We start from the raw sequence: 27,900 nt of genomic DNA, 5'->3' as shown, positions 1-27,900 counted from the left end.
CGCTCGTAATTGATTTCGTTTAAACGGTGCAGCATGACCCCTCTGTTCGCCCCCTCCACCCCGGCGCCCCCTTTAACCCTATCGAGCTTTTTCTGCATGAATTTCACAATGTTTGAACCTCTCGAGTTTCGGAACGTTCTTCGAAGGTTTGAATTTTAAAACGTTCGTATCCTCGAAGCTCTGTTTTCGAATGCTCGAATCTCCGAATTTGAAAATAATCGAATCGTTCTATCAAAATTGCAAATAGTTTCAGCGGGACGAGAAAGCTGGCTAGAATGTTTAGCTGGAAAGTGGTAATACCTTTCCGAGAAATCGATTCTTATCTCCGAGATTAATTACTCGGAGCGGGACGTTTAAGAGCAAAAATGCTTAACGCTAACAACGCTATCACCGTGCACATCTCTGTGCAGACAGCGGGGAACGTTAGCTTAATTGTTCTCCCTACGCTTTATGCCCGTCTACAGCCCCGGGGATCATAAAGCTCGGCCGAATACAATATTCAATTATCCAATGGCGTGCAAAATGATCCGCAAACTGTGATCCCGGGGATCGTAAACAACGCGTAGAATGTCCGCCGTGTCGATTAAACCCGCGAGAAAAAAATCGCGAAACACAGAGCCGCGCGAGGAGGTTGACGCAATCAGGGGGTAGCGGAATCGTTCGTACGCGAGTCTCACGGGCTCGTAACTAATTTCCCCGTTAAAGGAGTTGCACCGCGCGGCTCGCGTGTGCACGCGTTGCATGCGTGCACCGCGTGGGCGGCGCCGCATCACCGTACCAACGCACCGGTACATCGGACGTTAAACAACGGGCCGGTGTTTACGGTCGTGTCGGCTAATAAATAATGCGCCGCGACGATTTTCCCGCCCATGGTGCTCGCCTCCTGGCACCACCAAGTGGCACCGACGGCCAAACACTTTCATAATTCACGCTAGGTCCGCGAACAATTAAACGTGACCGTTTTCAATTACTTTTCAAAAAGCCCAAGAATGCATTAGGCGTGTGAAAGGTTCGATTTTAAAATGCAAATGTTTGCAGAATATATTCGATCAAAATCGTGAATATGATATTCGTGGAACGAATTATTCCGGAGTGTATTACATATGAATAAAATAGAAAATTTGAATAGTGTAACAAAGTGACAGAACACCTTTTAAAATTTTCAAAAATGTTCTGAATACTTAAAGGTGATTAAATACTCTTTATAATTAAAAGGATTATAAAATAACAAATTTGCAGACCATCATTTTGACGAGTCTCGTAGCTCTGGCGTCAACTGAATAAAATGTTGTTTATTTTCTATTTAATCGACTGAATCCATCTACATAGTATTTTATTCGATACACGAGATAGCGTTGCTTCCAATATCACTCCTCCTCATATAGTTTCCTGAATGCGCAAGCTTGCGAGTAATTACTTGACAGTAATTGCTAGTCGCAATTTTTTGTTCGACGTTGGCGAAAGGTTAATTGAACGTCGTATCAGGATCGAGTAAAAAACAGCCTTTTTAAAAATCACGGACGAAGCGAGCACAAGACGAAAGAATTTCCGCGTGTGTAACGCAAATGGATGATGATTAACGATACTTGTCCGCGAGCAATAATTAATGACTATATTGGATCAATCTCGGAGGTTCTAGTTTTTCCGGTTCACACAAGGATCTATGATAGAGAACGTGTTCGGAGGAATTAAAAAAAAAAAGAAGCATCACGGAAGAAGTCAGGATATCTGAAACGCGAGGGAGAAAAAAAATTCCATTCCTCGGACGGATCCGAAAGCCAGCCCCTAATTCGAAAAATCAACCTGCTAAAAGGGTCGACCACGCCCCTGGAACGTTTTTTTCCCGTGGCTACGAAAGAGATCTGCTCTTTCTCTGGGATTAGGGGATTTCGAGTGGTTTTTTCATCGTCCACCTTATGCACCTGTACCCATGATGCACGAGGTCCCCACCTAACTTTCCACAGCTCGGTTACACGGTGTGTGTGTTCAAGATCGTTTTCCAGATACCTGGACCCTCGAGGGTCTGCCTGCAACCTGCACCGTGCCGAGAGGCTCCATCGAGAAGTCGAGAACCAGTAGTTTGCTCTGGGGCCTATTGTACTTCTAACGATCCCGTTTATGGGGCAATTTCGGCAAGTAGTCCGCCAGCACTAATGTTTCGTGCCAGATACGAAAATCGCCGGGTCGATATTCCAACGAATGATTGCCAGTTGCCGAATATCGATTCCCGAAATATCGAAAATATCCCAGCTTCCCGAATTACCCCGCTACCTCTTCAATTTATAAACCTGCCTTCGAATAGCTGAACATTTAAAGAATAAACATTTATGACTCTTTGAATCGTTGAGTCTTTAAATCGTTGAATCTTTGAATCGTTGAGTCTTTGAATCGTCGAGTCTTTGAATCGTCGAGTCTTTGAATCTTTGAATTTTTAAATATTTGAATCATTGAGTCTTTGAATCTTTGAATCATTGAGTCTTTAAACCATTGAGTCTTTGAATCGTTGAATCTTTGAATCGTTGAGTCTTTGAATCGTCGAGTCTTCGAATCGTCGGGTCTTTGAATCTTTGAATCATTGAGTCTTTGAATCTTTGAATCTGTGAATCTTTAAACCATTGAGTCTTTGAATCGTTGAATCTATGAATCGTTGCGTCTTTGAATCGTCGAGTCTTTGAATCTTTGAATCTTTGAATATTCGAGTCTTTGAATCTTTGAATTTTTAAATATTTGAATTTTTGAGTCTGTGAATCTTTGGTATAAAAAGAATTTTCAAAATTATGCGACGCGTGGTGCACTGGTGGGAGTAACGACGCGTTGATTGGTTGGTGGTAGAAACGATCACGGACGATAGATTATAAAGCACGGCATGGGCGTCCATTTGTCTCCTATCGTTGGCTCTAAACAGCTATACACCTAATTACACGTTATTGGTTAATAATAGCGATGATTACCAGGCGAATTACATCAGAGGCAGGAGAACGTGTAGTCACGCTCTAACAGAGGCTTTAATTGTATCCACTGTGAGAATACACGGTGTATCAGTTCATCTCGTGCCGTCCGGCCCTCGCGGATTAATCATTAGCGTTTCCCAGCTACTTTTATAGAAGATAATACCATTAAAAGCGTTGAATAATAACGCAGTCGGCTGATCGTTATCGCGCGGTATCATCCAGCACGCGAAACGCTTGTAAATTGTTTTCTAGCCGGCAGGATCGGTCGGTGTTGTGAATAAATTTCGGATTCGTTAGCGGGAACAGTCGTTCGCGGCCACCGATACCATCTTCGGTTTTTGTCCGTGCATCTTTTCAAATGTTTAACGGCAAAGCCTGGTATCGTCCATTATCATTGCTAATCACGTAACGCTAGTTTTAATGCTGCCCGTGCCGAACCGTTCGCCAGTTACGGTTCGATCGTGATACTAATTATTTCGATACACACTACACAACATGCGAATCTCGGGCTGACGAAATATGATACCGGGTCACGGGACTCGAATTTCAACGAAACTCGACAGAGAAACGTCTAGTCAACCGCAAAAATATCCATTAAATTAAACAATCAATCCTCGTACATTCTTCTGGGGAAAAACTCAATCATTTCGCTTTCCTATATATATATATAAAATCTTTTGTTTCTCCATGAATTTGTTGTAATTTGGTAATTTGAAAATATCAGATTATAAATTAAATATAATTGGCCGGAATAAAGTGTAAAAGAAAAGTTCAACATACAAGGGTTAATTAATTTAGAATTTTTAACCTGTCGAGTGCCCAAAAATTGAAGGAAAGTAAGATTTCATAACTTTACAGACGTCGATCGACTTTCCAAGTAAAAGTACGAAGATTATTTTACTTTTGCGAATCATTTACAGCCACTGGTTCAGTCAACCCTTGAATAGACTCTAAAGTAACAAATACTGAGCAAATATGCTTTCAAGAATCAATTGTGCCCGAAGATCGGTGTATTTAAGGGTTTTTGTTCCAGTCGGTCGTCAGTGCTACTTTGTGCGTTACTTTCTACATACCAAATTGGTGAAGACTTGGTTCCGGGCTCGAAGAAAAATTGAGAATGCAGCGCGAGGACCGATGCAAGCACGTGCATCGCCACCAACAGCGTAACACAGCCGACACAAAACTGACCTGCACCCCACAGCTACGAGATGTTCTCGTGCTTTTTCGTCCGTGGTTCTACGCACACACATAGGCACACCCACACCCACTGGGGACCCTGCGTCCCTTCTGACCTGTCTATGCGAGCGGACAGAAACGAAACTGGCCCATGGAAACTTATCTTGAACAGTCAAAGCGTCTCGAAGTCGACTCCTCCGAGTATTATCTCCTGCGATGCATTCTAGACCGACAGGTACGGCGAGGGAGGGGAGGGAAAACCATGGAAGAGGGAACTCGATAGCGTTTAACAGCCTCGGTTAGGCTTCGGCGTACTCCGATCAGGAAAACTACCATTTTTGCCTTCCTTGAAGAGACTTTTCTTCCTTTCGTCAATCTTTCAAATTTTGATCTTTTGATTTTTACATGTTGGAGAGACTACGGTTCCGGCGATAGAAAGCCACTTTGGAAAAAAATCGTAGGCAAAATGGAAGGACCGATTTTAAAAATCTACTCTGACCATCGAGTCCCTGGAATCCCTAAGGAAAAGCCTTGCCCATCGCCCAGGAACGCCACGGAGCCAAGCGGCTTTGCACCGAAGCGTTTCTCCCATCTCCCATGACTCAGGTGACTCAGCCCGTAGACAATAAAAAAGGAATTTCATCGATACACACGGTGGGCAACGGGTAAAATACGCGCATGGGGAATATTTCCTATAATTGAAGAGATACCGAAACCGCGCAGGGAAATATAATAGTTTCGCCGGGGACCCAGATACCTGGAGGACGTCTCCCGGCGAGTATGCGAGTCGATACTGATATTGAGCCGCGACCGTTAAAGTTCAACGACGGTCGACAACCCCGATCGCGGTAATTAAATCTCTTCCCTTTTTGGATTTCAATTCAAATTAATTCCCGCGGCGGAGGAGAGATCCCGTCCGTGGCCGAAAGGAACTCGCCAACGGCTCGCCTCGACAAAATTCCCGGGCTGTTTTACGAGGCATTAGCGTGGCTACGGGCTCTCCGTGCCCGAACATTTGCTGTGAAATATTCATCTTTCACGGGTGGCGGCGAGGAACGCCAGAGAATTACGAGAGAACCAAGCGAGACCGTTCCTGGAACGAGCAATCGACAACTACCGATTCTGCAAACGCCTGTTTCGTTCATCCGGATCACCTTATGCCGATCTGAATTCTGAACGACAGTTAATCCTCCGATTCCCTCCATTTCGAACACCCCCATTTTCTATTAACGATTCTAGAATTTGTCGACTTTGTCGGAAGCATCTGCAAAAATTTATATACACACAGGATGTCCTTCCATAAATGTCAGAGAAAATATTTCGTAACTGGTTCAAGTTACAAGACAGTTTAACCCATTTGCATCATTAGAGTATATATACGCTCAATTTATTTTTTCCTGTAATGCTGAAATATGAAGTTCTTTTACTTGTAGTCATTTTTCTACTTAAATATAATAAAAAGAAAAGTTTTTCATATTTCCTTATGATGCAAATGGGTTAATAAGTCTATTAATTAAATCTGCACGGTTTTAAGTCTGCTATAAAGTGCACGTAAAATATGTTTTTTTACTCGTAACCTTTGCGAGTTATGAATTCTTGTTACACATTTACGAAGTAGCAGTCACTTGTAGTCAAATGACTGCAGTCAGTTTAATTCGATCTTTTCACCGGAAAATGTGTAGAAATTGATGGGAGAGTGTAAGAGAAATTTTTCGAGGGAATCGGGAATGTATTATTATCGTTGTAAACTGGTTTGCCGGTGAAAAAAGCCGAAGCGCGGGGACGCGAGACCGATGCGCCGTTTTGTTATTCGTCAATCGGGCTGCGCCAAAGGAACGCCGCGCAATTAACGTGGAATGTTGCGCAGTTCCATCCGAGGGGTGCAATTATTACACAATTGAACGGCGCGGAGGCCGGTTGCGTACGACGCGACGCAGAAAAATCGAATCTGCACACCAATTTCACGTGCTCGCCTCTCGATGCAACGGGAATAGAACTGCGTGTGACCATCAATACCCGTAGTCTAATTATAATAACCCGACGCGGTAATAAAAATATCTCTCGCGTCGAGAGAAACGAAAAGCTTCGCGTATTCGATCTTTCATCGCATTGTTTAACACTTTGAACGTCAAAATAGAAACCCCACAAAACTCCATAAAATCAAAGTAAGTTATTTAATGAAATAAAAATTGCAATAACTTAAATGTACGATACCGAGTAATCCTCCAACTTTCTTGCATGTTACAGATCCTAATTAAGTTTAGTATAATGAATATATCAACGTAAAAATTCATTTTAAAACCTGCACAAATAATTCCGTCGTGGCGTTCAACGTGTTAACCGTCGGACAAATATTATGATTTTTTGGAACTTGCTAGGACGTCTGCTCGACAGTGTTAAAAATGTTTGCGGACGAAGGTTTTGTAGGATATACAATTTTGATAATTTTGTAGATACATAAGAAATTGTTATATATGACGAACGAGTGGTTGGACATTTTAATTGCTTAATAGTGAGTTTGTCACAATAAAAATGAATTTTTAAACCTGGCCAAAGAATAGCATAGAGGTGTATATGTGTGCTACATTACGTATGCATACGTATATTCATATGGGACCACCAGTAAAAGCGTTTATAGGACGAACGTTTTGGTGAACAATGAAAGTGAATAATATTATTGTTCTGGTTGGACGCAGCGTTTGGAGATCGAAGTGTGAAGGTTTTCGTGATTGCGGAGAGCGTCCCAGCTCGGAGTGGAACGAAAATGGCGCCGGCACGCGTACCGGAAACGCGACGGAGTCGTTACCGTGTGTACGAGTACGCTATCGCGAACGGCATACAAACAACGCCACGGAAATGTCTCCTTACGCACGTTTCGCTGTCTTTCTCCTCTCCGTCCTTGTTCGAACCGTTCCCTTCCACCCTGGTTCTGTACCTTTCCGAGCCATCCGAGCTAGCGGTTCGGATCGTAAAAGTCCGGTTAACAGCGGTGCTTGCCAGACAATCGCCGATTTCAGAATACCGGAAGAACCCTCCAACGACCGGAAAACGATTCGAAATCTTATCGGACCCGATCGCCCATTCGAACAACTCTTGCCTCCTTTTTCCGCTGAAAACTCCCGTCCTAATCGCTCGAATCTTTCTTCCACGTCCGAACGATTCCGCGTAGAAATCGGTTCGTTCGGCAAGCCAAATGAAAAATTAGCTGGAGCACACGTGCTACTCAGAATCTATTCTGCTCGACCGGACGAGTATGTGATCACACATATCCACACAATTTACAACATTTTTAATTTTACACAATTTAAAATTACTAATAAACGAAACAAGTGTGTATACAGCTCGCGTTCCTCGCAATCGATGTATGAAATTTTCATTTTGCACGAAGCTCTGGATCAATCATCAGTTTTCATATAAATGAAAGCTGGGAGGCCACGATTAACTTATTCCAATGCAAGCGTTACAAATTTTGATACAGCTGAGACTCGATTTCCAAATGATCGTGGACAGCGCTAATTTTTTAAATTCAGTGTTCCTACGAAGGGCGGTTCAAAGAGTGAAGATAGCGTTCCTGAGGGTACAGGATCGAGAATTCGTAGGGACTGGAGCACCCTAAGGGTTCAGGTGTCCGGTAATATTCGACACCCGTTACGTGAAGAGCATTCACACGCCTCGGACGGTATCCACCTGCTAGTTCCGAGCGAGAAACCCTATTCCTCCGGTATCTGGAATCTAGAACCCTCCCTAGACGGGCAAGCACTCTCCAATTTCGGGGCCCGGCCCCTAGAGAAGAGGCCCCCATAAAACGGGCTGGATGCGTTCGAAGGGCTGCCACAGTCGACGAGCACCGCTAAGCCTCTTAAATCTCGAGCCACGTCCGTCCGACGCAACGGCACCGCGTTCCACCTTATTTCATCTGGCTACTAAGATCGCCCTCGAGATTGGACTGTCCCTTTTTTCCCTTTCTCCCGTTCGGAGAATCATCGGAGGCACCCGGAATCAACCTAATGCAGGAAAACGTCAACCGACATGAGTTACTCGATTGGCGTCCGGGAATCATCGACTGGAACACTGCCCACCTTCTCCATATTCATGATTCGGTCCCTCGAGCCGGGAAAACGATTTTCACTCCGTGACGTCTCTATTTTTGGACGCAGAAGGAAGTCAAACCTGCGTCTTCTTTCGGCGCATCCATGAAAAATTATGGCTACCTTTCTGGAAGAATTCCAGGAAGTTTTTGTCATTTTTCAAACTTCTTTCTGAATTTTTTGCTATTTATTTTGACTGCTCTCAGCCTCTTCGATTTACATTAACGCATATATGACACGGTTAAAAATTAGTCATTCTATTGCCGATCACCGAGGTCTAAATACAGTGATTTCTCTATATATGTCGTCAAGGCCTGGATGATAAACGTCGCGTTATTATCCCCACTACCGTGGAGTATACTTCGTAAGTGGTCCCGGAGTTAGAGAGACCCGAGGAGTGTAAACATAACAGGGCTCGGGTATGTCTCCTGGACGATATATGTCGCTGGCAAGATTCGTGTTGTTGACATATATCGAGAATTCACTATAAAGAGATGAAATCAGAAATGAAAGGAGCGAAGTTTAATCTTTCCTTGAAGTGCGGAAATGAGAAAGTTTGTAGTCCGTTTCTATTATTTTTCTAATTTTCCATCATTTATGTTTGCCATCGGCGACGTCTTTATCTATTTTCTGTTAGGGGATGGAGAAAGCGGGGCTCGGAGAAATCGGATAGAAATTTCTACTTAATTCCGTGATTACAGTATCAGGAGATAAACGTAACGGCAATCCACAGGAAGCAAATTTAATTGGTCAAATCGGCATAAAATTGATCCACCATTAAATTGTAGAAATGCTGATCGCGAAAGCGAACGATGTCTAAAGAATTTTCCGTATACTTGAAATATCCTGAAGTAAATGACAAACAAATTTCACTTGGCCTTCTAGCTGCTTAATAGGACGAATTATAAAAATGTGGAGGCTAGAGAAGTTTTAATTAGAGTTGCTCAACGCGAAGAATATTTAATGAGCGGAATGTACGAGCCGTTTAAGCATGGCGAACTGTGTAACTGGAAAGAGTGGGCAGCCGACACGTGGGAGAAAAAATAAAGAACAAAAGAGGGAGAGTAACTTAATAAACAAAATAATTAACAAAATAATCTATAATTTGGCGTAATCGCGTAGACGAGAGAAACGGAGTACCCACGGATGCGCGCGCGCAATCAATAATTAAACAATGAGCCAAATATGGTCACCCGCCTTCGAGAGTGAGCACGCATTATCGGCATGAGTAACGTTAATGATATGCGATAACATTAACGCACGATGGAGACTACGCTGCACGAAGCCCCTCGAACAACAGCGGATCGTGGTTGCACATTGACGAGCTTCATCACGCTCGATAGAAGCCCGCTAATTAGCGGTGCGATAACGCCTTTTAGTCGATTTTTCATGCTTCGTAATTCCTTCGACCCAACGCGCCGAAACTCCCGTGCAAAAAAAAAAACATTTTTTAATAAAAGCAAAACGCTCGCGCGTCTTTCTCAACACCCTGTATACAAGAGCCAGATCAGGGGCCTTGTTCCCCCACTCTAACTTCCCCTTCTACCGCGCTATTCCCCCATGCTTTCGTCACGGCCGGTCACGTGACGCGGTTGGCAGAGAGAGGGTAACTGTTTCCCCTCGATTCGTGCTCCCTCCCCTCATCTGGCGAACCTGCGTACTACACCGCGACCTTTGACAATATTTTTAGGTGAAACTGTATTTTCCATCGAGAAATCTCTTTCTGTACATCTTAAAGTGTATACTTTCGTCTATCAGTTCTGTAAGTTTTATTTGAAAATTAGTAGATTAGTAATTAGACTTTTCCAGAACAGTCTCCTGATGTTCGAACAGATCCAACGATTTCTCTAGATCTGCATTCAAGTGTTCACGTGCAATCACCGGTACCGTTAAACTGTGCACTTCGGCTAGTTACGTTGAAATTATTACCCCGATCCGGAGAAACGATTCATTTTATTAATGATTCCGAGGCTTCGCGTGACTCAATCAAATCTCACGAAAGGCGTGCCCGGTGCCGAATATTTCGTTCCCGGCCGTGCCGCTGTGAATTAAGCATAACGATAAAGCGATAGAATCATTTTCTTTTTCTTCTCCGTCCTGGTTGGCGCAACGCGCGAACAAGTTAGTAACATCGGCGATTTGTACGCGTCGCTTACAGTTAATACTTCATAAAATCCGACGATTGCAACAGCGACACTTTATAAATTCATTAGGGCGCGACCCGAAGCTGCGGGATCGAGGCGACTTTCTATCTATACGGTGGGAGACTAAATTTAAACAGTTGTCTCAACGATTCCGAGTGCTGCGATATCTCAAATTTAATTTCAACTGTAAAAATAGTCGAGGGCAAGCATAAAACATCCATACTTTTCTTGGATGTAATCAAACATTGTGACAGGGTTAAAAATGTGATTATTTACAACTGAAGGGATAGTTTCAAATATTGCTACAATATCTCCAATTTAATTTCAGTTGTACAAAAAGTCGAGGAGAAGGATAAAACATCCATATTTTTCTTGGATGTAATCAAACATTGTGGCAGGGTTAAAAATGTGCTAATTTACAACCGAAGGGATAATTTCAAATATTGCTAGAATATTTCAAATTTAATTTCAGTTGTAAAAAAAGTCGAGGAGAAGGATAAAACATATATATTTTTCTTGGACCTGATAAAACATTGTGACAGGTTTAAAAATGTGATCATTTACAACTGAAGGGACAATTTCAAATATTGCTGCAACATTTCAAATTTAATTTTAATTGTACAAAAAGTTAAGAAGAAGAGGTTCCTGTTGATGATACACTGAGACAGAAAAACTGTAATTATTAACGATTGGAAGGGTAGTTTACCGAATGCTAAAATATCCCAAATTTAATGTCAATTGTAAGAAAAGTACAGCTTCGTGACTGCAGTCTTCCGACTGCATTTTGATGCAATTATGAGTACTTTCCCGTCGAAACGTGGACAAGACATAGTTCAAAAAATTATTTTCAGTGCTACAATAGCGCTTCTAAATAATAATCACATCGTTCGTGATTGGCAACTCATATAATTGATAGTGCGATCGAATTGTCTTCGGATAAAATGGAAGATCGACTGACTCGTAATGAATAGCACGCACTGAGCGGCTCGATGATTCGCGCAAACCTGGCTATAAAACGATCAATTATCATGGTGACCATTAAGAACGGTAATATCGATCATTTGTCAGTAAAATTGTCGACAGATAATTGCAACTCGCCGACCGATGCTCGCTACCGGAATGTAATTGCAGGCGGTTGACTAATTACGCGCTTTACATCTTCACGAAAACCAGCAGCCACCACTTTTCTAATTAACAACCGGCCTAATTGAGACGTGCTCTACCTGCGCCTCTTTTTCCCGTGGATCATCAATCGTGACTATCATCGTCCGCCAATTATTGCCTCGTGGAATCAATCTGTCGTTTAGTCTCGCAATTTGCGCGTGTGAGTTATTGCTTCGCGATCGAGATGTTGAACCAACAATCCTGTGACATTATCCTTCCGATAGATTGTTGATATTTCGCACCGATCCTCGAAGGCTAACAAATCTCATTCGAATTTCAACAAGGAAGAGAATAATGACAATTTTTCCTAGCATATCAAGGCTGAAATCTTCGATCTTCGAACGGCTGTAATTTTGTCAGTTTTCAACATTTCCAATCGATTTTTGATTCACTCTCGAGCTAATTAAATGCAGTTTCGTGCGTTTTTCATCGCGTTTGATTCAAGTAATTTGTCAACGCGCAGTTAATTTTTCAATCGCAACCAGCGCGATTCCAAAAGCGAGAAACTTTTCGAGAAGAACGTTCGAAAATTCTATTATCCGAAGGTTCCAAGGTGCTTTCGTAGGTGAGTTCTGCAGGTTTCCGTGATCGAGAAATCGCGTGCAAAGCTCTCGCGGCTCGGGAGAGATCGCGTCGCCGGCGCGATAAAATCGGTTGCAAAACTCGCACGGAACAAAGTGGCAGCGGGAAACAATAGCGGACGAATTACTCGACGATCCGGCCGCGTCCCACTCGGCCGCTCGGCGTCTAATGACGCATTTAAAGTTTCAAAGTGAATCCATCGCGAGTAGGATCGGCGTTCTCCGGCGCGCATGCTAAACGTCGCCCGAGGCCCTCGAAAATAATGGAACCGATTAAGTTATTATCTGCGCGTGTTCCCGAGTGGACAAGGACGCGGGACACGGGTGACCGCGAGCGTATGTGCAGATCGCAGGAAAATCAGTGATCTTTCAGGGTAATTTGAACGTGTCGTAACTCGTTCGCCGATGCGAAACCCCGCAAGCATGCAACAAAAAATTGTTACAAGGATCGTTATTGGAGATACGTGTATTCGCCTCCGAGAAAACCTCTGAATCTCGGGTTACTATTCTGTTGCAACAATTGCAAACCAGATTGATTTCCCACGACTTTTACGGTCTTTCCGTCAACCCTGTACCCACATAATTAACAGCTCAAGCGGACCACCATTTTTAAGCCTGCATTAAAAATATTGGAAAATTTCTTTCCTCATTGAATCCATCGCAGGTTCGAAGACTGAAGCTTTCCCTTCTCAACGAGCCCCGAAAATTTTTAACATTTTCAGCTGTTTTATAGAAAAGAAATTAGGAATAAAATCTGAGGAAGAAATTTTAGGGGATCGTCTCAAAGTAATTGAAATTATGAACAGAAGAATTCTTTTCCTGGCAAGTGACAATTAATAATTGCCAAACAAACAATTTTCAGACGCCCCAGCTGCTCCTTTCTGTGACACAGAATTATCCCGGAGGCATAAACTAGAAAGTGATCATTTTCACCTTGGTTTCCCGCAGAAATAGTTTGAACTATTTAGAGGTGCTCTCTGCATTTGTGCTATCCAGAATTGATTGGTGATTAATAACGAGTGATATACCCCCACTCCCGGATGTTTGCGCGCCAATGCGCTAACGCGAGGTCACCGAGGCAAATTCCGTCATGCTTTCGGAAAGCACCGATTCTAGAAATTTAATATGAGCACATTCGAGTCCTTATCGCGCGGTGAAATATGCGGAGAGAGATTGATGTCGTTCACGCCGGACTACGAAACTCTAAAAGGCTCATAATTCACGGAGTCGAACGAAGGTATCGTTATTTTTAAATCGAACTAATGCGACTCCCATTCAACGAAATCCAGGCTGCGATATTCTCTGAATTTGTTTCGCGAGTTGCTGCCACTTCCTCCGCTGGATACTTCGTAAACTATGCGTCAGATAACGGTTGCCAGTGATAATCGTTGCCTGCTCTTGAGCTCTTGAGCTCTTGAACGAAAAGCGGCGTGTCCGCTTAGAAATTAATGCTGCTTTATCACGGTGCCACTCGATATTAATGGACAATACCAGGCGAATTTATGGCATCTGCAAGTGGCAACAGTTCGCGATATTTAACCACTGTTATGCCTGTCCTCGAACAGTCACTTCCTCGCTATCCTTGATAACCTCTTTTACCAAAGACCTATCGCTCTTAGGCCTGTTCGCTTCGCCTAATTGCGAGCAAAAATTCTGAAAAAAATCTGACACCTTACAGACACCTCATCGCGCATCCCTGAATTTTTTCGAATTTTTCGGCTGTAAATCCTGGTCGTAAAAAGCTAAAAACTTGATTAGGAACTGAAGGGATTGATAACGCGCATTCATGAATCGCCTGTAAGTAAAATAATTTTCGGCTCTACATCCTGGTCGTAAAAAGCTAAAAACTTGATTAGGAACTGAAGGGATTGATAACGCGCATTCATGAATCGCCTGTAACTAAAATAATTTTCGGCTCTAAATCCTGGTCGTAAAAAGCTAAAAGCTTGATTGGGAACTGAAGTTATTGATAACATGCATTCATGAATCGCCTGTAAGTAAAATAATTTTCGGCTCTAAATCCTGGTCGTAAAAAGCTAAAAGCTTAATTACGAACTGATGGGATTAATAACATGCATTCATGAATCGCCTGTAACTAAAATAATTTTCGGCTCTAAATCCTGGTCGTAAAAAGCTAAAAGCTTGATTAGGAACTGAAGGGATCGATGACGCGCATTCATGAATCGCCTGTAAGTAAAATAATTTTACAAATTCGGACAGGTCCTTTTCAGCTCGCGGAACACGTGCACCCGGAGCGAGAGCAAACAAAAATGGATGTTTTGAAAGTTGAAAACCGGATTACGCTCACGAAATCGGCGATATCCGGTGCGGCGAGTGGACGCGCCCGGGCAGATTAACATTCCTGGTTTGTGGTTGCGTGTTGCGAAACGCAACATTGTCGCGAAGCTCGCGGGTATCGGACTCGGCGTGGCGCAGCTTCGGCCGCCTTATCTGCCACGATCGTTGTACCTACGCGCAGGAAATACTTCTTCGCGAGAGATAACGCCGGGGACCGGTTTAAGGCCCGGCTGTTCTAAAACCCGTTCCACTGTGCCTATTTAAAGGTCGGGCTGGCGGATACGCACCCGCGGACGAATATCCTCGCATGACCGAACGTCCGCGATAAACGGGATTCCGCGTCGCGTCGCGTCGCGTCGCGTCGCTCGAATTTGCTCGCCGGCCGATACACCGTTCAGATACCGATAATTCGTCCCATATCGAATAATCCCTGCATCGATTTTCCTCCGTCGACCCGCCAACCCTTCCCCTCCCATTCTTTCCTCCCCCTTTGGAACCCTTTATCTCCCGGCAGGCTCGCGCGCTCGCTGCACAGCCTGCGCCGATCGCATGGAATTAATTAGGCAACCACCTGTTTTCGATAGCATTGATACATAAATCGTCCGCGAAGACCGCTCTCGCTCGCGTGAAAGACGACGGCTATCGGTATGCGAGATCCGCGGGAACGATATCCCTGCGAGAACCGACTCGCTTTCAGTCGATTGCCGATTTAACGGCCAACACTTCGTCTCGAACGCTTCGAACCACACAGCGAAAGAGCTATGACGCTTTACAGGTAGATTTTGCTTCGAACGCGAACCGTGCAACGTTCTCAACACTAGGTTTACGGGTTCTAATATTTTGAATTTTCAAGTAGTAAAATTCTGAAGATACATACACGAGGAATTATTCAATTTATTTCTTTGGGTGTATGTTATTAAAAATAACGGCTAAAGGTTTGGGGAGCACATTGTTCTTATTTCTATGAAGAAATGTAAAACGGGCACTTTTAGTGCTCCGTAATCCTAGTGTCAACCATCTTGTTCGTAATCCAAAAGTTTCACATCGTTTCATCGCCAGGGTACGCGGGTACGCACCCACCTTTCTAGGCCTATGCCGGAGTCATTTCTGACCCACACTTCACTACAGTTTCCTTTCGATACAAGGCGATCGCTCGGTACCGGCTTTCGCCGTATTTCGGATGGAGAAGGAAAAGAAGAGGCCATAGCGATTTTCTTATTTCGAAATAAAATTGCATATTGACGGTCGTTCGAGCTAATCCCCACCGAATTTTTGACGGCAAAATCGATTTTTAACCCTTGGCACTCGAATAGCGACTGTAAAGCGCCACTAAAAATTGCTCTATTATTATTCAAAATACTTCTTAGATTATTAAATTTGTTTGTATTTAATAAATTACTAAACGTTTCAGTATTGTACGAGTAGATCGCACCATTTTCGTATGTGTAACATGAAAAAAATATATAGAAGGGAAATATTCTAGGTTGGAAGAAATGTTTCCTGGAGTTAAAATAGCTTCCAATGTTAAACAATTTCGGAAACCGATTTTCGTACCGTGTCTCTAACAATTTGATCAGCCACTGTTTCAATCTTCAGTTCGAGCAGGCCCCTTGAAATTTGCCGACAGAATCGACCGAGGTCATAGCCTAATGGCATGCATCTAATCGATATTCATTCACGATACGCGCACGCTACACGCGAACGGAACTTTACTTTGTGTATAATTCATTGATCCTGCAATTATCGTATCACGGCGTCAGACTATCGTGAAGCAGTTCCCGGTTTTGCTGTTGGCGAACTAAAGACGCATTATTTCCTGCGTCGCATATCAATCGATCAGGAAAATAAGACTGATCAGAATTGCAGACTCATTATCTCGAAGGACACGGAATTTTCATTCTCAAGCGAGAACTCGCTTGTCGAACAGGATCAAAATTCTTTGGAAAAATTGATCGCAAGCTTGTGCTACGCTTGCACCGATGTTTACATAGTTACGGTTATCTCGGCACCCAACTCTCGAGCTTTTTAAATCGACTCTTCTACTCCACTTGGAACCTTGTCTACCTTGATCACAAATTCTTGTCGCATGGGAACTATTCTGTCCACCGAGCCGGTATGTCGTTATCGATTTATCAAATTAAGTTGTCTTCCGCTTTATCTAGATAGCCAGTCCCGTGTTGGTGCCATTTCTTTTTTTTTTCTTCGCTAACAACGACGTTAATCAACATCCACAATTACGCTGAAATCAATCTGTGGGTGTAGCTTGTTCCAGAATGCCGACACAGTTTCGAGCATCGACTGAAACGCGTTAGCGTCCTTTGCCTCGGCGTTATCTATTTTTCAAAATTCTTTCAAATACTTAACCCAAGCCTCGAGCTGTCACTCTCAAGGGGGGGGGGGGGGGCTCCTCGAAATTGTAATTTTTTCCTACAGCAACGGGAATATTAAACTTAAATGCACAAACGCCAAAAATAATATTTTGAGAATTTTTGGCCCGAGAAAGATAGCCCTAATTTACAGTTTTCCAAACTATGTGATCGGGGAGTCCCCCCCTGAGAGTGCTAGGGTTAATTATTATCTGCCGTCCCGATTCACAGAATATTTCTTCGTTCTGTGACGAGTAGCAACAATTGATAAAACAATTTTCAGCAGGAAATTTTTCATCCGAGAACTTTGACTGAAAAATTTTTCCACTTCGTTGGAAATTCTCTCGGCGTCGGTAGGAGCGGTGCTCGGTTATTAGCAAGATCGGTCAATCCTCTTCGAACGTGGCGATCGATCACTGTCGCGGCGCTAACAAGCTCGCGCGAACGTCGCGAAAATTTTCCGCGTGCTATACCCACCGATGGGAGGCCAGGTGTATCCGCGGCCGCGGCTTGTCCGCCGTTTGCCCGACTTTAATTTGTAGGCGTGCGCAATTACACGGCTCGATAAATACTGACAAAACGCGTGCGCTGTCCGCGTCATTCCCGCGCGCCGTTGATCCCTTACGCGATAAGATGTAATTGCATTCTGCGACACGAACGCTGCAAGTGTCGCGCGAACCCGACGTTCGATCCTGTACCTCGTCCGCGATTCGATTCTTTCGTACCGGGAGGCACTGGGATATATGTACTGGTTTATGGCGATTAGGCCTCCATACTCCAGGCCGAGACCACCTAATGCTTCCTTTATATTTCTGCAACATAGTAGCTCATTTCTATACGCTCTGAAACCACCGTTTCCTTACGATAGACAGATGCAAGTAAATATACGACTTGTTCTGGAATACCGACATGTATTAATTGAAGGATAGTTCGTTTTAGGATTTACGTAACGCAAAAAGTAGCTTTTTCGAAAGTCTAGTATCTCCAGAAACCGTTAAACCGGTCTTCGAATTTTTATACAGTGAAAAGGTGTGATTACGATGTTCGATCGTTTATCTGGAGCTACTGTTGATAATACAGGACATACGAAGTAGCCAATTTTAATAGCAATTAATGTAGATATAGATGAAGTTGTTTTATACAAATTTTTGCGCCGAGTAATTTGCGGATCGCGGACACGTGCATCGTCGAGCGCAGTCATGGCTGCGCACGCGGCGGCCATAGAGGATGAAAAGATCGAAAAACGGTAACCATAAGAATGGACGGGACGAGACGGTGGGCAGAGCGACGGGAAGGGCTCGGCGACTTTATCGCTTATTAATCGTGCGACTGTGCGCGATTATCTCGAGTAAGAATAGCCATTTCCACACAGAGGGTAGCAATTACCGGTTCGCAGGGTATTATTAGACGAGCAGAATCTCGAAGGCGACCGTGGCCCGCGTAATCGCGGCGTTGTTAAAGGCGAAACCCCACGACTCCGGCCATACTCCCGTGTAACCCGTGTCCGAGATTGATTTACAAAGTATTAATTGGCAGGAGTATCCTCAAATCTGCCGCGTAACTCCTCCGTGCTGCGAACGCAATTGAAAATCATGTCCGTATAACGCGGTACGCGAGAACGCAATTGAATCAATCGCATCAGACAAACTCAAAATCGTAAAGACAGCTGGAAATTGCTCCTGCGAAGCCGTTTCGAGGGAATTTTGATCTATCGATTCTTAAGATTTTTCGATATTTTTCCAACCCGAACCGGTGCAAAAATGATTGCAGTCCCAGATTGCGGATGTTCTGCATCGATTGCGTGGAGGCAGTGGTCGAAACAAATGAATTTTCTTCTTCCAATAATTGCAACAAGTCGAAAATATTTTCAAATTCTTCCAATCTTTCCACAGTTTTGTACTTATGTCATGTGTGCATAAAATTCGTAGTCTAACTATTGTATATTTATACGTGTGTGAAACCCTCAAAATTCCATAAAATCAAAGTAAGTTATTTAATGAAATAAAAATTGTAAAAGAATTAAATGTATGACACCGATTAGTCCTGCAACTTTCTTGCATATTACAGATCCTAAGTTTGGTGCAATGAATACATCAAGGTAAAAATTCATTTTAAAACCTGCACAAATAATTCCGTCACTCGCATATGGGTGACGTGGCATTCAACGTGTTAAAGCAGACAACAGCACACGAAGTGTAGGCGAATATCCGACATCACTATGCAAAAATCTGCAAGCTGTGCGTGTTTCCTAACCAGCATGAATGTTCGCACGATGCTCGCCCGCGGCGAATCGAGACTTCCGAAAAATCCGGGCGAACGGTTCGAAGCTAATTTCGAACGTTCGACTCCGAGTTTCGTCGGTTGTTTGGAAGAATCGACCGATCGGAATCCCCGATCGAGTTATGGAAAGTGATTCTTACGGAGTCAATCGATCGTTCAGCCGTATAAACAGTTCCAGTTACCGATTATCTCCGGCAAAAAGTAGACGGAATTAGTTAACCGGTATATCTAGCAATACCGCCCGGAGGAATGGTCGCGAATAGTTCGACAGTAAGATCGTTTCCTACCGCTTATGCTTCATAAATAATTGAATTTAATGGCGGTGTTGTCTGTAATTGGAACGGCTGGAATGATGACAGTGGCGCTCTCGCAAAAATCGAGGACCACCAACGAACGAACCGCTGCATTCCTTCCACGTTTCTACGATTTCGACGCGGAAGTAGTATGACTTGCTTTTACTATCGTTCACGCGAAACACAACTATTCAGCTTTCGCGCTACTGGTGCGCGGTATTTTATACAAATTACAAAACCCGGATAAGGTTAAAACATTGAAACGCGAAGAATTGCAAGATTACAAAAATATTGATTTCTTCTTGTGCAATATCTATTTTTTTTGATAATATTTAACATCTAACTTTTTCAACGAATTATAAAACTCTTCTTTCAAACGTTTCCGTATTTTTCAATACATATTTATGCCATTTCATGCTAGATTAACACTCATACAGGTTAAGAAATATCTTGTATTTTTAATGTCACATACTTTCTCCAAACCCTCTATGTTCTAACGCTGTAACTTTGCAGAAAATAATTATTGCTAATTTAAAAAATTTGAGTACATTCTCCAAATGCTACTTCATAAGTGTACAAAGTTTGGAAGCATAATATTTAATAATCGTGTTCTTTTTAAATTTTCGAAACCTGCCTTGTGTTGAGAGGATTGAAACGAAGAGTCAGCCTTTAACTTTAAATTATGCACATGAAATTATAAAAATGCTTTCGTTGTATTTGGTCAAGCAGACATTACGATAAAAATGGCACAGCATCGAGATAAATTTAACCGTGCCATTTTTACGTTTGCGATTACGTGTTTTTTAACCGTGGCACAGTTAGTGCTGGGTGGATGCAATGCGAAATGTTGTGCAAAAAGACGATTCAGTATTTTCAAGGGAGAATCAGCAAAGTTTGTTGGTATGTCGAGGCGATATTTCGCGGCGAGATCGTTCGATTTCTCGGGATTTCGAGCCAGATTCGCGCAATTACCGCGATGGTAACCGGCGTCGGCGAATCAGCGCTGAATGTGGTTGCAGAAATTATGCGTAATTGCGCCATCGTACGGTATCGCGGCCAGGAAAATTCTAACCGTATCGGACGCGATGCGATTGCCGCCGGCCAATTAGAGATCGCGTTTCCGCGGATCGGGATTTCGAAAGGACAAAATCAGCCGCCTCTTTCTCCCCCTCTCCCTCTCTCTCTCTCTCTCTCTCTCTCTCTCTCTCTCTCTCTCTTTCTCTCTTCTCGAGAGGTTTGATCGTTTATCGTCGTGACACCGTCCGGTCTGCGCAGGTGGCGAAGGTGTTAATTAATTCCCCTTTGTTCCACCGCCTCTTAGCACCTCGATCGACGCCGATGCTCGCAGGCAATCGTTAGTCATCGAAAATTTCGCCGCACCTGCGAACCTAAACGCGTTATTCGAACTTCATACCACAAACAATTGGAAATTTTCTCCCTACGAATATTCTATAGAAACATACACATACATACATTCTTTATAACACTCAGAATGTACCGAATAAAGTGCCACAAACACAGATCGAAACACGCGTAACTTCTGAACCAGTGAATTCCTAACATTAAAACTTGGATTTTCTGCATTTTCTCGCCAAAATCCACAGGATTACATTAAAAATAGTTAAATATTCCTAGTTTCCTGAGGTAAAGTTTAACCTACCAAGCAGTTAAAAACTACTTTTACATATTGAATGAAGGAAAATGAAATGCATCATTTTGACTCATCTGGTGATTCTAGTGTTACAAACGTACCGCAGTAATTCTCTAGCGAATTTTTCTGATCAATGTATTTCACGATTATGTTTTTGGTGCGCAGTAACGTTGAACCTTCGCGACGGTTAAACTCTTCGGGATGGCGATTAAAGATGAGACCGAGATGAAGTTATTAGTGTGGATATCTTTCCTGATTAACACCGAGCTCATCTAGCAGGCCGAAATACGACGGATCCGTGATTGGATCGATGGTAAAATACTTGAACGTTACTGACGTCGATCCGAAACGGAAGCACCCGAGCAGATTTATGCGATTTCTAGCTTGGCTCGCCACGTTCCCTTTTAATTGCAACGCTCGTAACAGCTAGCGTAAATTAGCCCGAAGAACGATTCCGCGAATTATAAGCTGGATATCATTGCATAGCCGGGCAGTAAAAGTTTAATTGCGATAGGAAGAACATCGCCTAATAAGACTTAACCGCTCGGGACTTGCAGGACAGGGTCCGCTTTTTTCTGTACGCCGATCGTGCCACGCATTTTTGCATCCTCCGAGCTTACATCGCGGGGTTATGTTCAATCGTGTTATGTAAATCTAGTTCGGAGAACGTTGGCTCCGTTTTAATTTGTTCGCTATTTATTCTTTTAATCGACAGATATTTCTGCGATGACGTTCCGTGAAATGAAATTTAGAGCATGTCAAACGGAAATATTTCTCGACAGACCGCGGATTTTATTTATAAGGGAAACGAGCAGATCAAATTTAGAATAGCACAGTCATCGGAGGAGTTTAAAATCACTATTATTTTTTATTTCTCAGGACTGCTGAGGGTGGAAATAAATTTCAATTTATTCTCTGTTTATCGCAATCGATGGAGACCATGTTTACTTTGCACGAAGATCTCTATTTATCAATTTAGGCACAAATGCTGGGAGTTGGGTCCATTGTGACCCGTCATTATAAAAGTCTAAATTCTGATGCTCCAGCAGCCAATTTAAATTATTACTTATTTATGTCAAATCCAAGAAAAGGAGTGAATTTGGTCTCGAGAAAGTGGGTTCAAAAATATGTAACAGAGAATTGCTACAACCCCGCGTTTTTCAAATAAATTGTATGTCAAATTACCACACTGCAGTCTCGTGTTTTACGCAAATATATAAAATTATAGGACAATCGCAGAGAAATAGCAAATATATTTAACAGAAGAGAAAATGGGTGAATTTTCATCTGAGCAGTGAACGAGGGTTAAAAATCACTTTGATTTTTAATCTGGTGTCGAACATGGCCGATAAATAGTCTCATAATTAATTCTCGGGGTCGGTTAGGAACGGTTCTCGGTGAAATATCGAAACGGCCGGTGCAGCTCGTATTTCCAGGCCGATTATATTGTGATGCTGTCGGCCGTCTGTCAGTTTTGCGTCGATTCATAAAGAACATTTGCGTGGCGGTTTTCTGTCGTTTGAGCAACGCGCGTGCATTCACTATGGCTCTCGCCTCACATTAATCGCTCGGCTGTACGTACCGCCAACCTGGAGAACGCGATTTCCTCCAAGGACGAACTAATCCATACTAGTACTAGTTCCATGCCATTTGTCAAACAAATTCCACGCTCGACTGCCCTTTAAGACTGAACATTAAGCCGAGAGTGTGTGGGTATCGCGGAATGAACGACGATCGCCCAAACTTCCAAACTTTTTCTCGAAATGCCTCAAACCGATATTAGACTGCAAATTTTAAGAATTTTTCCTTAACCAGAGAACGTAAGATTGCTGTCTTATTTTTAAGTTCTTCAAACTTCATACCTTTTTCTTAGAATACGTTGATTCATTAAACTGAATCATTAAACTCCTTCAATTATTAACAAAATAATTCTTTCTTAAATAATTTCTTCTGTCGATGCACCAAAGATCTGTCTCTGTGATAGAAAAATTGATATATTGACTGGGACGTAACATAAATTCTGTAGCAAGTATAAACATGTTCTAATTTTTTACAATTTAATTATGACTCATGGTAATGGTATGCAATTGAAAAGAAGTCACCTGCAATCAGGCATTATGCAAGTATAACGAGTATAGTTCTGTACTTGCTAATTCAAGCTAACTTTCCAGGATGTTTCTTTATCCAATCCCATCGGAGAATATGAAAACGTTTTTCAAAAACGTTCAACAATGCACGTCTTAAAAATCCATATCTCGGTAGTTAGACGTGCATAGAATGCACCCAGCCAGCTGAGAAAAACGCATGTTTCTCGCATTGTGCATTCGCTTCGGACGAAGCCGCGGATTCTGAAACTCCTCCTCGCGGCGCAGCATCGAATGGTAACGCAACGATAATGGTAATGATACAACAATAACGCCTACGGGGCGGGGAGAAGCAATTATCCGTGAATGAATGGTGCGCGGGGGCACGGGATTAACCGACAAACAGAAACACGTGAAAAATACGTCACGTGTCGCGCCGCATCACGCCCGTCTGCGAATTCTAATCGCGGTAGGTTGGATCCTTTCAACGAAGACGGCGCGAGCCGAGCCGAGCCGAGCTGAAAGGAGTCCCGCCATGAATTATGCTAAATTCGCCTCCGACCAGGTGTGTCAACAGGCATCCGATTGTGTACGGGGTTGCATCATCGGCACGCATAAATATGGATCGTTTCGACGTACAACGACAAATCGCGCGGACGCGATTAATTTGTCCTCACCAAACTTCATTGCTATTCTCGATTTCGTACGCGTCGTTTAGGAAAATGTCTCTTCCTACGAGGAGTTCGTGTCACTCCTACGAACTTTTCTAAAAAGTGTCCCCATCGAGCACGTATTTCAGAATCTGTACAATAAAAGTTCCAAAGCAAACCAACTCACTTGGAAGGTTTATTAAAAAAGTTTCTTTCGCGCTAGCTTATAGTCGTTACAATATAACATTTATATAATATAATATTCGTAACGTTACAATAATTTAAGAAACTTGTTCAATTTGACAGATACCTCCAATTTTGTTTCCTAGAATTTTTTTAAGCTGATTCACATATTTTTACTGTGCAACATTGGAGCTAAGAGTTAGCTTGGGAAAAAGGTGTCTGCGCAGGCTGGCAATTTTCAGAAGAAACTTTGAAAAGGAAGTCGGAATTTCCGTCGAGATATTCGAGGGATAAAAAAGTAATGAAGTTTAGTAGCTAAATTGACAAGCCCGACATTCACGGTGACCCCTTCGTTGTGCTGCCAGTGACGCTTGAATGATCATTGGTAATCGACGTATCAAATTGTCTAAAAAGTTCGGAGCGAATGAACGTCAATTAACCAGATAGCAAGTCGGAGCAAAAACTGTGTTATTCAACAGAGTTATGATATCAAGCGATCGTATCAGAGAGTTTCGGGGATAATCGGTGACAAGGTGTTGCGCAATATTTCCTCATTACTCGCTTATTATAATACGCATTCCATCGACTAACGATAATAAATCTTGGGCAGTTAATGTCTCAATCGGGATCTATAAAATGTAAAATATCGACTGAGAGCCTGTCGATACGAGAAAACGGTCTCACAGTGTTTATTCAATGGTGAACTGCTCTATCAGAGATTCAAAATGGTGTGCTAATTAATAAACTTTCTTTTGCATTCAAAAATGTGTAGATAAAATCCTCACACATTCCTAAGGGTGAAAATTTACACATTTTCAGTTTATAAATTCTGCAATGGCTTCATTTTCTTTTTGTTTGCGTTACGAAATCTTTTTCCCTGACGGTGGATTTATAAATAGAATTTGGTAATTTAAAGTACGAAGCAAAATTGGGTTAAGCATTATCCTTTTACATGATCTTTGTACAACTACGCTAGCGTGCAAAATAAAAGAAGCACTAAATTCCCGTCGAAGAATTGCTGACATTTAAACTGGTACAACTTCGTGACCAAAAGTCGTACAACAATCATTCTGGACTCATTTTATACTATAATCTGCGTGTCCGCATCGTATGGGATGATGAAAGAGTACTTCTTTCTTACAAAAATTTATCAAATTCAAACGACTCCGCCGTAAACAATTTTTTTGAGGACCCCCTTTACCTCTATAAAATTGATGTACAATTTTTCGACGCCGTTTTATTGAACTTTCAATAGTCTGCTGCCACGAAAATATATTCGAAAAGGGAGGTACCTTTTTCATTATTCCACACGATACAGGACCGTCTTTGACAAGATGAACTGATGACTCTGAAAGTAGAGGCTTTAGGCTTTAAAACGAGTCGAGAATGATTACCGTACGATTCTTTGTCTTAAAGTTATCGCAATTGAACACTAGGTTTACGGGACCCGTCAAAATGACGGGTTTTAATATTTTTAATTTACGATTATTGAGATTGTGAAGATCCATCTACGGTATATAATGTGAAGATCGTAGGTATATATTCTTTAAAAAATGGCTGAAAACTTGGATAGACACATTCTTCTTATTCTTATAAAGTAATGTAAAATACTCACTTTTAATGCTCCGTAAACCTAGTGTTAAATACGGACGAACATTTTCAATGAAGATCGGTCTACTGCAGGGTCGGGCATTTTTGTCCGAATTGAGACAATACAGTCCCCACCATAGCGCCTATTGTCGCCTTCCGCGAAGACTCGAGACACCAGGGAACGCGACGAAAGAGAGATTGGTGGGGGAAGCAGGCGTTCGAGGGGCCCCTACCGTGCCCGTCACTGGTCTACTGTTTCCAACTCGCTAAACCGATAAACCGAAGCAAGAAGTTTTTCTTTAGTTCTAGTAATTGACACAGCAAACTTTTAGATTGCGTAAAGATCCGCAGTGAATTACTGATATCGTGGTGTTAGCATCGGTTACGGACATCTTTTAATGGTGGGGGGAATTATCGTGTACCGCGAACGCGTAAAATATCGTGTAAATGGGAGAAACAAGAAAAAGAAACAAAGGACGGGGAAAAATAGAAGAGAAAGCTCAACGGTGTCGTCGGCAGATTTCCACGGATCCCGGTGCCCAGGCTTGACATTTATTTTACTTGTCTCTCGAATCAGCCGCAACGATCTTCACGATCGCTCGTAGGCACATAAATCAACCTCGGGAATAGCGACGATCGTTCCGTCATGTGGCGACCTTTCACGGGCTCGTTTGCAGAATTTATTGTCTTACGTCACGCGGGGCCCGTGTTTATTATACCGAAGAAACTTTTTCGTTAGGGGATCGTCCCCGTGACCGCGGGGGCGGCCCAATTGTTGATCGAGACATGCCTCGATCGCACAATTAGGGCCCCGATCCCCATAAAGAGGGCCTGGGTTATACCTCGGCGGCGCGGTGCTCTATTAAAATTCCAATATTCTCGGATAGATGTTCCCGTTGCCGGAAAGGTGTGAGGTTAAACGATCAACAGACGATAAGGCTAATGAGCTGTAACGATCCTTTCTCCATTTTACTATGCCCCCGTTCTCGGCCCGGTTAACCTTTATCCGCCGTTTTCAGGCCCCTTGTCTAACCACGACTTTCTCTGTCTTCGCTCGGTCGACACGTCTCTGCGATCTGGTTATGCGAACTATCCTCCGCTTCAATGTCTTCTCGCAGATCCAACCAGCTGGCCCTTTGCGGACGCGTGGTCTGCTGACAATCAATGTTCACCGTTCTTCAGCAATTTTCAAGTAAACCGTTGCACTCCAAAAATGTCGAGCAATGTCAAAAATTGTCACCAGATGTAATACTATTCTCTGCATTTCAATTTCATACTTAATTTTTCTATACACGCTTCACCCGGAAATATTGGACTCACTTGCAAAGTACCGTTTGCAAAGGCTCTTATTAATAGTCGGACGTTCTTTGCAATAGAATTACTAATTTCAATTTTGAACAAACGAAGCTTGCTGCTCACCTTCCTTGTCGAAATATTTCTCGAAATGCAACGTGGATTCTCGATATATGTCAACAACGCGGATCTTGCCAGCGTCGTTTATCGCCCAGGAGATATGCTCAAGCCGTGTTATGCTTACACGCTTCGCGGCCCCTCACGGTGTACACCCCGCGGTAGTGGGGATAATTCCGCGACGTTTATCATCCAGGCCTTGACGACATAAATAGAGAAATCTGTACTGTACTTCCTATATTAAATATTAAATAAAGTAAGCAGAATTACGTGAACTATTACCTTAACCGTGCGGAAATCAAATAGGGTTAAATTTTAACCCTAGCGGATTTTAAAATTGCTATTTTGAAATATCCAGCGGATTTTAAAATTGCTATTTTGAAATATCTAGATTTTTAGTAGATCCTGTAACAGCAATGGCTACTTGAGTCGTAACCAAACGAGTCAACCCCAGTGACGTAAACTAATAATTTTGTTTGGTATTATAATAACATAAAAGGAGATTGTGAAGTTTCCTTCTGATGCAGCACTATTAAGTGCGCAAGCCGCGAGCTTGCGGACGACACTTATCCGTAACAGTAGCAGCGACCGTGGTAAAGGAGACTCTGTATAGGCAGTAACTCTCAAAGCATCCATCAGGAATGACTTATTTTGACACGTCGGGCAGTTCAAGCATTAATTGTTCCCAGGGCAGTAAAGAGGGAGTGCCTGAAGGCCGGCCGGCCTGAATTTTTCGCATTAGTGCCGCTCCAGGTTTACAGCTTTATCCCGTTGCATGTAGTCCCTCTCGCGGGATAGTTGTTCAGCCGCGAACAGTTGTAGCAAACGGTATATTACAAATCGTCTCGTAAATTACATTCTTTTGTCGTGGCCGCCACGGACACAAAGGAGGAATAAGACATACGGCGAAGGTGTCGATGCTGGCTAGTAACAATAAGAATTACGCGACGTCTCGCGAAGCCGATCAAGATGAATGGTGTGTACCCGATAA

General features: G+C 42.8%; 1 protein-coding gene and 1 long non-coding RNA gene across 2 annotated transcripts in view; one reads left to right on the top strand and one right to left on the bottom strand.

Annotated features, from left to right (window-relative positions):
• The window catches only part of Mesr6 (misexpression suppressor of ras 6), an 832,393-nt gene that overhangs the window by 648,609 nt on the left and 155,884 nt on the right, over positions 1 to 27,900 (top strand). The window lies entirely within an intron of this gene.
• LOC143362366 (uncharacterized) overlaps positions 20,551 to 27,900 on the bottom strand; it is a 101,382-nt gene continuing 94,032 nt past the window's right edge. The window contains exon 3 of the long non-coding RNA XR_013083626.1: positions 20,551 to 20,729. This is a non-coding gene — a long non-coding RNA (uncharacterized LOC143362366). The remainder of the gene's footprint in view (positions 20,730 to 27,900) is intronic.

Source organism: Halictus rubicundus, chromosome 16 (genome assembly GCF_050948215.1).
Source record: "Halictus rubicundus isolate RS-2024b chromosome 16, iyHalRubi1_principal, whole genome shotgun sequence".
In the NCBI taxonomy this organism is placed as follows: Eukaryota; Metazoa; Arthropoda; class Insecta; order Hymenoptera; family Halictidae; genus Halictus; species Halictus rubicundus.
Note: the sequence above shows the minus strand (reverse complement) of the source record. Positions and strands in the feature narration are given on the sequence as shown.